General features: G+C 60.4%; 2 non-coding genes across 2 annotated transcripts; both read left to right on the forward strand.

Moving 5' to 3' along the window:
- Positions 1-8,901: 8,901 nt before the first annotated feature.
- LOC142795667 (small subunit ribosomal RNA) lies at positions 8,902-10,716 on the forward strand. The gene has a single exon (XR_012893208.1). It is a non-coding gene; the product is annotated as a small subunit ribosomal RNA (ribosomal RNA).
- Positions 10,717-12,435: 1,719 nt separating this feature from the next.
- LOC142795665 (5.8S ribosomal RNA) lies at positions 12,436-12,588 on the forward strand. The gene has a single exon (XR_012893206.1). It is a non-coding gene; the product is annotated as a 5.8S ribosomal RNA (ribosomal RNA).
- Positions 12,589-12,858: the final 270 nt, after the last annotated feature.

Here is a 12,858-nt window from a genome sequence, read left to right on the forward strand (position 1 = left end):
TACCGTGCTGTACGGTGGAGTTCTGTGCGCAAAAGCGGCGGGTGTGTTTCTAAGCACCACAGCGTTGTGTCAAAAAAGAGGTGCCTGAGAGAAACGCATGCGACTGCCGTGCTTTGCGGCATAGCACCGTGCGCAAAAACGGTGCGCATGCAAGAGGTGTCAGAGCTAGCGAACTTTTGCCACGAGCAACAGGTCACTAAAAGCCTATAGATGACGGTGTTGGAGGAAAAGAAAAATATCGAGAAAGCACTGCGGTGTGCCGTGCGTAGGGACGGGCGCGCGTGCCACATGCCGCCGAAATATGGGTGTCGGAGAAAACAGAGTGCCGCGCGTAACGAGGGGCGCGCGTGTTACAGAGAGATATGCCCAAACGCATGAAAGTGTACGCAGGTGTCCTAAGGCAGTTTTTTTTTTTTTTCCTCATTTTGATGTCGCCCCGGCTGACGTGGTTTTCGTTTTTCCGTGCCGCCCCGGCTGACGCGGTTTTCGTTTTTCCGTGCCGCCCCGGCTGACGCAGTTTTTGCGCCGCCCCGGCTGACGCGGTTTTCGCGCCGCCCCGGCTGACGCGGTTCCGACTTTGCACTTTTTGGCTCACCCCGGCTGGCGGCCCACTCACTCGATCGCCAGGTCTGTTTGCCCCGGTGGTTCCACCGCCAGGCTTAAGCGCGAACTTTTTTTGTTTGTTTTCTTTTGATTAAGCGCAAGCTTTTTTCTTTGTTTTCTTTTGATTAAGCGCGGGCTTTTTTCTTTGTTTTTTTTGCATTCGCCCCGGCAGACGCGGTTTTTGCGCCGCCCCGGCTGACGCGGTTTTTGCCGCCCCGGCTGACGCAGTTCGGACTTAGCACTTTTCGGCTGTGCCTGGCTGGCGGCCCACTCACTCGATCGCCATGTCTGTTTGCCACAGTTTTCCCTGTGGTGCCGCACCCGGGCTCGCCCCGGCTGACGCGGTTTCGTGCCGCCCCGGCAGACGCGGTTTTCGCGCCGCCCCGGCTGACGCGGTTTCGTGCCGCCCCGGCAGACGCGGTTTTTTGCCGCCCCGGCTGACGCAGTTCGGACTTGGCACTTTTTGGCTGAGCCTTGCTGGCGGCCCACTCACTCGATCGCCATGTCTGTTTGCCACAGTTTTCCCGGTGGTGCCGCACCCGGGCTCGCCCCGGCAGACGCGTTTTTTTTTTCTTTCGCCCCGGCTGACGCAGTTTTCGCGCCGCCCCGGCAGACGCGGTTTTCGCGCCGCCCCGGCAGACGCGGTTTTTTGCGCCGCCCCGGCTGACGCAGTTCGGACTTGGCACTTTTTGGCTGAGCCTGGCTGGCGGCCCACTCACTCGATCGCCATGTCTGTTTGCCACAGTTTTCCCGGTGGTGCCGCACCCGGGCTCGCCCCGGCTGACGCAGTTTTCGCGCCGCCCCGGCTGACGCGGTTTCGTGCCGCCCCGGCAGACGCGGTTTTTTGCGCCGCCCCGGCTGACGCGGTTTTTTGCCGCCCCGGCTGACGCAGTTCGGACTTGGCACTTTTCGGCTGTGCCTGGCTGGCGGCCCACTCACTCGATCGCCATGTCTGTTTGCCACAGTTTTCCCGGTGGTGCCGCACCCGGGCTCGCCCCGGCAGACGCGTTTTTTTTTTTTTCTTTCGCCCCGGCTGACGCAGTTTTCGCGCCGCCCCGGCTGACGCGGTTTCGTGCCGCCCCGGCAGACGCGGTTTTTTGCGCCGCCCCGGCTGACGCGGTTTTTGCCGCCCCGGCTGACGCAGTTCGGACTTAGCACTTTTTGGCTGAGCCTGGCTGGTGGCCCACTCACTCGATCGCCATGTCTGTTAGCCACAGTTTTCCCGGTGGTGCCGCACCCGGGCTCGCCCCGGCTGACGCAGTTTTCGCGCCGCCCCGGCTGACGCGGTTTCGTGCCGCCCCGGCAGACGCGGTTTTCGCGCCGCCCCGGCTGACGCGGTTTTTGCCGCCCCGGCTGACGCAGTTCGGACTTAGCACTTTTCGGCTGTGCCTGGCTGGCGGCCCACTCACTCGATCGCCATGTCTGTTTGCCACAGTTTTCCCGGTGGTGCCGCACCCGGGCTCGCCCCGGCTGACGCAGTTTTCGCGCCGCCCCGGCTGACGCGGTTTCGTGCCGCCCCGGCAGACGCGGTTTTCGCGCCGCCCCGGCTGACGCGGTTTCGTGCCGCCCCGGCAGACGCGGTTTTTTGCCGCCCCAGCTGACGCAGTTCGGACTTAGCACTTTTTGGCTGAGCCTTGCTGGCGGCCCACTCACTCGATCGCCATGTCTGTTTGCCACAGTTTTCCCGGTGGTGCCGCACCCGGGCTCGCCCCGGCAGACGCGTTTTTTTTTTCTTTCGCCCCGGCTGACGCAGTTTTCGCGCCGCCCCGGCAGACGCGGTTTTCGCGCCGCCCCGGCAGACGCGGTTTTTTGCGCCGCCCCGGCTGACGCGGTTTTTTGCCGCCCCGGCTGACGCAGTTCGGACTTGGCACTTTTTGGCTGAGCCTGGCTGGCGGCCCACTCACTCGATCGCCATGTCTGTTTGCCACAGTTTTCCCGGTGGTGCCGCACCCGGGCTCGCCCCGGCTGACGCAGTTTTCGCGCCGCCCCGGCTGACGCGGTTTCGTGCCGCCCCGGCAGACGCGGTTTTTTGCGCCGCCCCGGCTGACGCGGTTTTTTGCCGCCCCGGCTGACACGGTTCGGACTTTGCACTTTTCGGCTGTGCCTGGCTGGCGGCCCACTCACTCGATCGCCATGTCTGTTTGCCACAGTTTTCCCGGTGGTGCCGCACCCGGGCTCGCCCCGGCAGACGCGTTTTTTTTTTTTTTTCTTTCGCCCCGGCTGACGCAGTTTTCGCGCCGCCCCGGCTGACGCGGTTTCGTGCCGCCCCGGCAGACGCGGTTTTTTGCGCCGCCCCGGCTGACGTGGTTTTTGCCGCCCCGGCTGACGCAGTTCGGACTTTGCACTTTTTGGCTGAGCCTGGCTGGCGGCCCACTCACTCGATCGCCATGTCTGTTTGCCACAGTTTTCCCGGTGGTGCCGCACCCGGGCTCGCCCCGGCAGACGCGTTTTTTTTTTTTCCTTCGCCCCGGCAGACGTGGTTCCCCCCCCCCCCCTCCGTCTTTCTTTTTGTTTTTTTTTTTCGCCGCGGCTGAAGTGGATTTTTCGGTGCCTCGACGCCCCGGTAGTCGCGGTTTTTCCGTTTCCGCACGGCCCCGGCTGACGCTGCTCGGTCACAGTCGCCTTTTGTGGTGATTGCAGACTTCTTGAGCGCGGGTGTTTTTTTTTTTGTTGTTGTTGTTGTTTTATTACGCATTCGCTCCAGCAGACGCTGTTTAGACTTTTTGTTTCCTCTTTTATCCTGCGACGAGGTGACGAGGTTTATTCGGTGCCCCGCCGCCCCGGCTGAAGTGATTTTTCCTGTCCCGTGCCGCCCCGGCTGACGCGGTTGGGACTTCGCGTTTGTTCGGCCGCCACGGGTTTTGGCGCACTCGCTCGGTTGCTTGTTGTTGCCACTTGTTGCGAACCCAGGTTTCTTGAGCGAGCGCGGGCGTTTTTTCTTCCTTTCTTTCTTTGTTCTATGTGTTAGCGAATCGGCCTTTAATATCACACGAGGACTCACAACCAACAATTTTCAGTTTGAAGTGTAAAAAATCTGCAGGTGTTGACGTAACTGACTTGCCCCGTACCCTTGAGTACATCCATGAAGTTCTCGTAGTACTACTAAATCGCATTATTCCAAGTGGAGAAATTCCCATAAACTTGCAAACCTCTACACGAAAATCGGTGCGCGTGATAAAGTTGAAAATTATCGTCCGATATCAAATGTGCCTTCTATAACACAAATTCTAGGAAAAAAAAAAAAAAAAACACTTGTTCGCCGTTTTCTGCGCCGTGACTGGCAGCACTCCGGCGAAGCGAAACGGGGTCGATTCGAGCACGATATCGGCGTCTTTCGACGTGCTCGCCGGCGACCGTCGCACGAGTACGTCGCACGAGCGCGTCTGCCGGGGCGCCGTTTGCGAAGCCGACGCAAAAGTGGGAACCGCCGCTCGGATGATCGCCGCTTTCGGCAGAGTGAGTGTTGGCACTCCGGGGAAGCGAAACAGCGTGAATGCGCCCACGAAATCGGCGTATTTTGAAGTGCCCGCCGGCGACCGTCGCACGAGTACGGTAAACCGCGTCAGCCGGGGCGTAGTTCGGGACGCCGACGAAAAAGTGGGAAGCGCAACTCGGATCTTCGCCGTTTTTGCAGGAGTGAGTGGCGGCCCTCCTGCGAGACCAAGAAGCATCGATTCGTGCACGAATTCGGCGCCTTTCGACGTGATCGCCGGCGACCGTCGCTCGAGTAGGGCAAACCGCGTCTGCCGGGGCGGGCTTCGGGACGCCGATGCGAAAGTGGGAAACGCTGCTCGGATGTTCGCCGTTTTTGGCCGAGTGAGTGCTGGCACACGGGCGAAGCCAAACGGGGCCGATTACGGCACGATATCGGCGTCTTTCGACGTGCCCGCCGGCGACCGTCGCACGAGTACGGTAAACCGCGTCAGCCCGGGCGGAGTTCGGGACGCCGATGCGAAAGTGGAGAACGCCGCTCGGATCTTCGCCGTTTTTGGAGGAGTGAGTGGCGGCACTCCGGAGAAGCCAAGGAGCGCCAATTAGCGCACGATATCGGCGTCTTTCGACGCGCTCGCCGGCGACCGTCGCACGAGTAGGGCAAACCGCGTCTGCCGGGGCGGGGTTTACGACGCCGACGCAAAAGTGGGAACCGCCGCTCGGATGTTGGCCGTTTTTGGCAGAGTGAGTGCTGGCACTCCGGCGACGCGAAAGAGCGCGAATGCGCCCACGAAAGTGGCGTATTTGGACGTGCGTGACGGCGACCGCTGCAGGAGTACGAAAAACCACGTCAGCCGGGGCGAGCGACACACGGCGGTCTGGGTGCTTATCGCTGCTATTATAGGGGCACCCCGGCAGACGCAGAAAAAAAAAAAAAATTTTCGACCTTCTTTTTTGCTGGTCGAGCTCGGGTAACCCAGGTCGCAATGGGAGCCGCGCACGAAAGCGGCGTCGCGAGACGCGTTCGCGGTCGCTAGTCGCACGAGCTCGGCAACCGCGTCAGCCGGCGCGGAGTTCGGGATGCCGACGGCTAAGTGGGTACCGCTGCTCGGATGTTCGCCGTTTTTGGCCGAGTGAGTGCTGGCACTCCGGTGAAGCCAAGGAGCGCCAATTCGTGCACGATATCGGCGTCTTTCGACGTGCCCGCCGGCCACCGCCGCACGAGTACGGCAAACCGCGTCTGCCGGGGCGGGGTTCGCGACGCGTACGCAATAGTGGGAACCGTCGCTCGGATGTTCGTCGTCTTTGGCCGAGCGAGTGCTGGCACTCCGGCGAAGCGAAACGGGGCCGATTCGGGCACGATATCGGCGTATTTCGACGTGCTCGCCGGCGACCGTCGCACGAGTACGGCAAAGCGCGTCTGCCGGGGCGAGGTTTGCGACGCCGACGAAAAAGTGGGAAGCGCCGCTCGGATCTTCGCCGTTTTTGCAGGAGTGAGTGGCGGCCCTCCTGCGAGACCAAGAAGCATCGACTCGCGCACGATATCGGTGTCTTTCGACGTGCCCGCCGGCCACCGCCGCACGAGTACGGCAAACCGCGTATGCCGGGGCGGGGTTGGCGACGCCGACGCAAAAGTGGGAACCGCCACTAGGATGTTCGCCGTTTTTGGCAGAGTGAGTGCTGGCACTCCGGCGAAGCGAAAGAGCGCGAATGCGCCCACGAAAGTGGCGTGTTTGGACGTGCTTGACGACGACCACCGCAGGAAAACGAAAAACCACGTCAGCCGGGGCGAGCGACCCATGGCGGTCTGGGTGCTTATCGCTGCTATTATAGGGGCACCCCGGCAGACGCAAAAAAAAAAAAAAAAATTTTTTTCGACATTCTTTTTTGCTCGTCGACCTCGGGTGACCCAGGTCGCAGTGGGAGCCGCGCACGAAAGCGGCGTCGCGAGACGGCTTCGCGGTCGCTAGTCGCACGAGCTCGGCAACCGCGTCTGCCGGGGCGGAGTTCGGGACGCCGACGGCTAAGTGGGAACCGCCGCTCGGATGTTCGCCGTTTGTGGCCGAGTGAGTGCTGGCACTCCGGCGAAGCCAAACGGGGCCGATTCCGGCACGATATCGGCGTCTTTCTACGTGCTCGCCGGCGACCGTCGCACGAGTACGGCAAAGTGCGTCTGCCGGGGCGGGGTTTGCGACGCGTACGCAATAGTGAGAACCGTCGCTCGGATGTTCGTCGTCTTTCGCCGAGCCAGTGCTGGCAATCCGGCGAAGCCGAACGGAGCCGATTCGGGCACGATATCGGCGTCTTTCCACGTGCTCGCCGGCGACCGTCGCACGAGTACGGTAAACCGCGTCAGCCGGGGCGGAGTTCGGGACGCCGATGCGAAAGTGGGAAGCGCCGCTCGGATCTTCGCCGTTTTTGGAGGAGTCAGTGGCGGCACTCCGGTGAAGCCAAGGTGCGCCAATTCGCGCACGATATCGGCGTCTTTCGACGTGCCCGCCGGCCACCGTCGCACGAGTACGGCAAACCTCGTCTGCCGGGGCGGGGTTTGCGACGCCGACGCAAAAGTGGGAACCGCCGCTCGGATGTTCGCCGTTTTTGGCAGAGTGAGTGCTGGCACTCCGGCGAAGCGAAAGAGCGCGAATGCGCCCACGAAAGTGGCGTGTTTGGACGTGCTTGACGACGACCACCGCAGGAAAACGAAAAACCACGTCAGCCGGGGCGAGCGACCCATGGCGGTCTGGGTGCTTATCGCTGCTATTATAGGGGCACCCCGGCAGACGCAAAAAAAAAAAAAAATTTTTTTCGACATTCTTTTTTGCTCGTCGACCTCGGGTGACCCAGGTCGCAGTGGGAGCCGCGCACGAAAGCGGCGTCGCGAGACGGCTTCGCGGTCGCTAGTCGCACGAGCTCGGCAACCGCGTCTGCCGGGGCGGAGTTCGGGACGCCGACGGCTAAGTGGGAACCGCCGCTCGGATGTTCGCCGTTTGTGGCCGAGTGAGTGCTGGCACTCCGGCGAAGCCAAACGGGGCCGATTCCGGCACGATATCGGCGTCTTTCTACGTGCTCGCCGGCGACCGTCGCACGAGTACGGCAAAGTGCGTCTGCCGGGGCGGGGTTTGCGACGCGTACGCAATAGTGAGAACCGTCGCTCGGATGTTCGTCGTCTTTCGCCGAGCCAGTGCTGGCACTCCGGCGAAGCCGAACGGAGCCGATTCGGGCACGATATCGGCGTCTTTCCACGTGCTCGCCGGCGACCGTCGCACGAGTACGGTAAACCGCGTCAGCCGGGGCGGAGTTCGGGACGCCGATGCGAAAGTGGGAAGCGCCGCTCGGATCTTCGCCGTTTTTGGAGGAGTCAGTGGCGGCACTCCGGTGAAGCCAAGGTGCGCCAATTCGCGCACGATATCGGCGTCTTTCGACGTGCCCGCCGGCCACCGTCGCACGAGTACGGCAAACCTCGTCTGCCGGGGCGGGGTTTGCGACGCCGACGCAAAAGTGGGAACCGCCGCTCGGATGTTCGCCGTTTTTGGCAGAGTGAGTGCTGGCACTCCGGCGAAGCGAAAGAGCGTGAATGCGCCCACGAAAGTAGCGTATTTGGACGTGCTTGACGGCGACCGCCGCAGGAGTACGAAAAACCACGTCAGCCGGGGCGAGCGACCCACGGCGGTCTGGGTGCTTATCGCTGCTATTATAGGGGCACCCCGGCAGACGCAGAAAGAAAAAAAAAAATGGGGACATGGCGTGCGTCACCGTGCGGCTTCGCAGCGTTGCCGAAGTCGCCGAGCCCTTCGACTGAGCCGAACGGCGGACAGGGAACGTTGGTCGGCCGTTCTAACCTGTCGGTGCCACGCCGAGACGTCGTTAAGGAAAACCGCGTCGTGGGCCTCTACGACGCCGTCGAGTCGTTGTACGTTTGGTGTCCAGCGTGTCGGCGGCGAGTAGCGGACACGTCGTTCACGACTTCGGTCTTTCGCAGTCGACGCGAACTTGCGGAGAGTCGTGGTGCCTCACGTTTTCGGCAGAAACCGCGGCGGAATTTTCCCGTGCGTGCGCGCACGACCTCGGTGCTGTGCCGTCAGCGTAGTGTTGCACAAACTCGTGGCCTACCCAAGGTGCGGTACGTTTGCGGCCGTATCCTCGGTGGGAATTTCGTGAGTAGGGTCGCAAATTCTACGACCTCGGCGGGTTTGAGAGCGACGTAGACTTGTGGCACGCTCAACATGCCACACGTTTCGGGCACACCCGCGGTGAAATTTTCTCGAGTACGCTCGTATTAGGGCCCAAGGAGGTCTGGGTACTTATCGCTGCTATTATGTGGGGGTTCTCGTGAGCGGCGTACGCGAAAGCGACCGGGTGTCTGATATGCGGCGGGCTTCGGCCTCGTCAAGCGTGTCCTCGGGTCTGCTCCAGGGGAATCCACGGCAGTCGTCTGCAGCCTCATCCGCTTGATGCGTTAGGGGCTGGTTGTCGGACGGTGCCGTTTTACCACGATATCGAGGTGTGTTCCGTGTCGTCCTCGGGCGATTCAGATGCGAAAGCGCCGAAGACGCGGGCGTGACCCGTCGTCTGGCGGCTTTGCAGTCTCGGCTCCGTTGCTAGTTCCGGCCGGTCCACCGACAGTGCAGCGGGCTTGGGCAACCCGCACGGCGCGACCGAGTCGATGCAACGAAAAAGAGCGAGCATGAACGTGCTTCTTGCCGCACGGCTCCCACTCGTCTTTCGGGAAGGTTGTGCCGTAGCGAGCTCGAACGCCGTCATCTCGGAGTGCAAAATAAGCGTGTTGGGGCGCCTGAAGGTGGCCTCCGCCGCACACAGACTGCGTCCGGCCCGCCGAGGGCGAGGACGGACGCGCAGTCGAACGATTACCTGGTTGATCCTGCCAGTAATCATATGCTTGTCTCAAAGATTAAGCCATGCATGTCTAAGTACATGCCGAAATAAGGCGAAACCGCGAATGGCTCATTAAATCAGTTATGGTTCCTTAGATCGTTTCTTCCTACTTGGATAACTGTGGCAATTCTAGAGCTAATACATGCAGTGAGCCTGGAGCCCTTTGGGTAACGGGTGCTTTTATTAGACCAAGATCGATCGGGTTTCGGCCCGTATTGTGTGGTGACTCTGGATAACTTTGTGCTGATCGCATGGCCACGAGCCGGCGACGTTTCTTTCAAGTGTCTGCCTTATCAACTTTCGATGGTAGGTTACTTGCTTACCATGGTTGTTACGGGTAACGGAGAATCAGGGTTCGATTCCGGAGAGGGAGCCTGAGAAACGGCTACCACATCCAAGGAAGGCAGCAGGCGCGCAAATTACCCACTCCCGGCACGGGGAGGTAGTGACGAAAAATAACAATACGGGACTCTTTTGAGGCCCCGTAATTGAAATGAGTACACTCTAAATCCTTTAACGAGGATCAATTGGAGGGCAAGTCTGGTGCCAGCAGCCGCGGTAATTCCAGCTCCAATAGCGTATACTAAAGCTGCTGCGGTTAAAAAGCTCGTAGTTGGATCTCAGTTCCAGACGAGTAGTGCATCTACCCGATGCGACGGCTCGGACTGAACATCATGCCGGTTCTTTCTTGGTGCACTTCATTGTGTGCCTCGAGATGGCCGGTGCTTTTACTTTGAAAAAATTAGAGTGCTCAACGCAGGCGAGTCGCCTGAATAAACTTGCATGGAATAATAGAACAAGACCTCGTTTCTGTTCTGTTGGTTTTTGGAATACGAGGTAATGATTAAGAGGGACGGACGGGGGCATTCGTATTGCGGCGCTAGAGGTGAAATTCTTGGACCGTCGCAAGACGAACTACTGCGAAAGCATTTGCCAAGAATGTTTTCATTGATCAAGAACGAAAGTCAGAGGTTCGAAGGCGATCAGATACCGCCCTAGTTCTGACCATAAACGATGCCAACCAGCGATCCGCCTGAGTTACTCAAATGACTCGGCGGGCAGCTTCCGGGAAACCAAAGTATTTGGGTTCCGGGGGAAGTATGGTTGCAAAGCTGAAACTTAAAGGAATTGACGGAAGGGCACCACCAGGAGTGGAGCCTGCGGCTTAATTTGACTCAACACGGGAAAACTTACCCGGCCCGGACACTGGGAGGATTGACAGATTGAGAGCTCTTTCTTGATTCGGTGGATGGTGGTGCATGGCCGTTCTTAGTTGGTGGAGCGATTTGTCTGGTTAATTCCGATAACGAACGAGACTCTAGCCTATTAAATAGGTGCGGGGTTCCCAGCACCTTACAACCTTCTTAGAGGGACAAGCGGCTCCTAGCCGCACGAAACAGAGCAATAACAGGTCTGTGATGCCCTTAGATGTCCGGGGCCGCACGCGCGCTACACTGAAGGAAGCAGCGTGTCTTTATCCCTGTCTGAAAAGACTGGGTAACCCGTGGAACTTCTTTCGTGATTGGGATAGGGGCTTGCAATTGTTCCCCTTGAACGAGGAATTCCCAGTAAGCGCGAGTCATAAGCTCGCGTTGATTACGTCCCTGCCCTTTGTACACACCGCCCGTCGCTACTACCGATTGAATGATTTAGTGAGGTCTTCGGACCGATGTCCGGCGCGGCCTTTCGGTTGCGCCGGTCTGTTGGAAAGATGACCAAACTTGATCATTTAGAGGAAGTAAAAGTCGTAACAAGGTTTCCGTAGGTGAACCTGCGGAAGGATCATTAACGGATTGTGAAGGGTGAGCGCCTCAGCTGCGTCTGCGCCCGACACTTTCTGCCGCTGACCCCGTTTGGACGCGGGGTCGGCTTTTCCCCACGGGGCTGCCTGAATGTGGAGCGGCACCCCGTGACAAATTGTTGCGCCCAGCGGACGCCAACACCGCGACCTTGGACGGTCGGCCAGGTGGCGGACGCGGGTACAAACGGCGCAACGCACTCATAGGTCGGCTTTCGACCCGCCACTGCACCGTGGCTCGAAGCGCTCGAAATGCGCGACCCGACCGCTGCGGGACCGCCTAGTACTGTAAACAGGAGCGGCGGAGCGCGAACGGCGAGTCGTGGTTACGTCGGTAGAAGGCGAGGCTGCGCGTTCCCGAAACGCCAGCCGAGTGCCCTCCCGACCGTTCGAGCGTGCAAGAACGAGACCCGACAATCGCGCGGCGACTGCCAAGTACGAGAGGAACGGCACAAGCGTCGGCGGTCGGTCAAGGAACTGGCGATGTGACGGGTCCGCTGTGCACCAGTGCATACCGTCCCGCCGTCCGCGGCAAGCGCCTCCGCGTCCTCGGGTGACGGAGGCTGCCGGTCGGTTCTTGCAGGCGAGGGATCTCGCTGGCACCGGTTCGCGTTGACGCGCGGCCGGTCATGGCACGGCGATGCGACGGCCGAGGTGCGCAGTACTCGATGGAGGAACCGCACGCTCCGATGACCGTCCCGCCCTCCGCGGCGTATGCGTACCGACCGTAATGGTTGCAGCAGCGCCGGCCGGCTTTTGAATTCGCCACACGAAACACGGTGCGAGATCGCGGTTAGGGGAGCGTCGACGTTGCCAGGCGTTTTGCTTGCTGCCGAGGGAAAGGCGGCACGGCCACGTCGCGCTCGTCGCGATTAGCGGGTCTGCGCGCTTTGGGAAGGTGCCGCAACGACTTGCCGAAAGAGGAAGCACGGAAGAACGAGGGACTTGGACGTCCCGACAATTGAACGCACTTGCGGCCAGGCCCTTGCTGGCTTCGTTCTTCCGCCTCGAGTAGGCTCGTACGCGGCTCCGGCGCCGAAAGTGGTCCTTGGCACCGACTTCGGTGGACGTGGGAAGTGCCGCGCAAGTACGGCGCGCCTGGCTCCACCTGTTGGCTAAAGTAGGCAGCCGGATCGGCATTTTGGTGTGCGGTGGCAAACCGTGGATGCGAAAAAAGCTTGTGCGATTTCGTGGAACAAAAAGCGGGGGTCCCCCTTTTTATGCGGAGGAGACCGACCCGCCCGCCGTGGTGAACCGCGACGCCACGGTAAAAACGGGAGAGGCTTGTCGATGGGACCGTGCATCCCGCGCTCCACGGAGGCCGGGAGGCGGCCGCCCGAGGAAATGTGTAGCCGTCGAGGCCCGCATCTGCGTGCACTCTTATCCAAATGGGTGTACCGCAGGCATTTTCTGGTTAGGCGGGCCAATGAGAGCGAGCACACAACGATACCTACGGGTCCGGCTTGGAGAACCGGCTTCGACGCCTCCCGAGTATTTATAGAGGGGTGGACCACGAAAGCACTCGCAAGTAGCGGAAGCGAAACGCCGTCCGAAACACACCGTTTGCTCGATTTGCGGCAGCCGAAAAAGGCGCGGCAGAGTTTTGGAGTCCAAGCGTGCGCTGAAAAGCGCCCTTCTTGGCCACTGTTTGGCCGAGTGCCAGAAACGTTTGGTTTTGACTGTACGGAATTGAACAAACACTTTTTCACGACTCTAAGCGGTGGATCACTCGGTTCTCGGGTCGATGAAGAACGCAGCCAGCTGCGAGACTTGGTGTGAATTGCAGGACACACTGAGCACTGATTCTTTGAACGCACATTGCGGCCTTGGGTCTTCCCTTGGCTTCGTCTGTCTGAGGGTCGGATCACATATCAAGAGAGCCTTCGGCGCACAAGGGAACGTGAGCCGTCGACTCGTTTTGACCGCGTCGGCAACACGGACAGCACGCTGAACACCTCACAGCGAGCGCCAACAGCGGCCACTCAAGGGCGAGACGGTGGCGACCGTCGTGCCAGAGCCCAACCGAAACGGGGGCGACCGACTGCATTGAGGATGTGGCACCTCGTTGAGACCGCCGCAGGACTTCGAGTCGGAAGGAAGCCTGCAGGGAAAGTGCGGTCGAGGTTGCGTAC

Source organism: Rhipicephalus microplus, unplaced genomic scaffold (assembly GCF_043290135.1).
Source record: "Rhipicephalus microplus isolate Deutch F79 unplaced genomic scaffold, USDA_Rmic scaffold_796, whole genome shotgun sequence".
Taxonomy (NCBI): domain Eukaryota; kingdom Metazoa; phylum Arthropoda; class Arachnida; order Ixodida; family Ixodidae; genus Rhipicephalus; species Rhipicephalus microplus.